The sequence below is a fragment of the Myotis davidii genome, unplaced genomic scaffold (assembly GCF_000327345.1).
Source record: "Myotis davidii unplaced genomic scaffold, ASM32734v1 scaffold1073, whole genome shotgun sequence".
In the NCBI taxonomy this organism is placed as follows: Eukaryota; Metazoa; Chordata; class Mammalia; order Chiroptera; family Vespertilionidae; genus Myotis; species Myotis davidii.
In genome coordinates this window covers 639155-640753 of record NW_006285113.1, presented here as the reverse complement: position 1 = coordinate 640753, position 1599 = coordinate 639155, and the positions used below count along the sequence as shown (strand labels likewise).

Here is a 1599-nt window from a genome sequence, read left to right as displayed (position 1 = left end):
CCGCTGTCCCTGGACCTGCTCAGGGTCGGAGTCAGTGTGTGCCCATGTCTGTCTGTGTCGCCCGCCGGGCTCGTCTTGTTCAGGGTCCCCAGCGCCTGAGTCATAGCAGGCGCTTGAAATTCTGCTGAGAATGGGACACAGTCTGTGCCCTCAAAACATCACAGCTTCACAGGGCGACTGAGGGTGCCATGGGCAGCACTGTGTGAGCCACGGGTGTAAGATCAGGTTCCGAGAGGCCACATTAAATAAAACACACTCTAAACAGGTGACATCCATTTTAATGCGACTTTTATTGAACTCAATGTCATACATTATAATTTCAACACGTAACCAATATAAAATGTATTAACGGGACATTTTACTCAGACTTTAAGATCGGTGTGTATTTTACACTGACGGCCCCCAGCTCGGACTTGCCGCATTTCAAGTGCTCAAGAGCGACCTGCGGCTGGAGGCTACCATGCTGGGCAGCGCAGGCTACATGGTGTGCGTGTGTGCGCATGCGTGCGTGTGCGTGTGTGTACGTGTGTTTGTGTGTGCATGTGTGCACAAATGTGTGTGTGTGCGCACGCATGTGTGTGCGTGTGCGTGCGTGTGTGTGTGTGTACGTGAGTTTGTGTGTGCATGTGTGCACAAATGTGTGTGTTTGTGTGTGCGCACGCATGTGTTTGTGCGTGCGTGTGTATGCGTGCGTGTGTGTGTGTGTGCGTGTGTGTGTGTGTGTGTGTGTTGGCAAAGGCTTAGAGCCAAGAAACCTGGGTTCGGGGCCCCAGTTTGTCATTAGTAGCGATGGGTGCCTGACCTCGGCCTTCAGGTTCACTCACCCAGCACGCCTTCGCTGAGCACCTCCTCTGGTTCCACACTTGCTCAGTGGACATTACAAAGAATGACTGTGTCCTGAGGGTTCAGGGAGGACTCAGCTGCACCCCGTCCTCGAGGGACCTACAGTCTTGTATGGGAACTAGCAGTGAAATGAGCTGGTGTGCAGGGCATGTCAGGCTGCAGCAGAACTGTGGGGGCAGCTGTGCCCACGTCCAGGAGGACTTCATGGAGGAGGTGACTCGGGCTGAGTGTGGAGAAGGAGAAGGGGCTAGAAGGGGTGGAAGAGAAGTTCCTGCACAGGCGTGATGCTGCTACGTGTATATTTAAGACAGAGTGTGGTAGCTGCTCTGCTGGTCCCTCGTGCCTCTGGGAGCTGGTCCCACTAGAGTTTGAAGGAAGGGAGACCAGGGAGGGGGTGAGCTGGGAGAGCTGCCTGCAACGGGTGTGCTGACCTGGGCCTGCTGGGAGGGTTAAGAATGAGAACGGGGAGTATTAACAATGCAATTGTTCTGCCTGAGGGAACATCCTCCAGGCTCCACTCTAAGCTCTTCTGTCACCACCAGCCCCTTTCAGGGCAGGAGAAAGGGCTCAGACAGCGTCTGGTAGACAAGGGCAGGGCCAGGACTCAACCCAGGGCGGCCCAGCTCCACGCCCACCCTTTGCACCACCTCTCCCGGGTTAAGTCTGCCAGCGGGGCTGTGTGGGCTGGTGTCTGAGGACGGCAAAGTGGTCTCTCAGGCCAGGGGCCTGCAGGTGGCGGGGGTGGCATGGCGGGGC

General features: G+C 56.2%; 1 protein-coding gene across 1 annotated transcript in view; it reads left to right on the top strand.

Annotated features, from left to right (window-relative positions):
• SPDEF (SAM pointed domain containing ETS transcription factor) overlaps nt 1-1599 on the top strand; it is a 19759-nt gene that overhangs the window by 14330 nt on the left and 3830 nt on the right. The window lies entirely within an intron of this gene.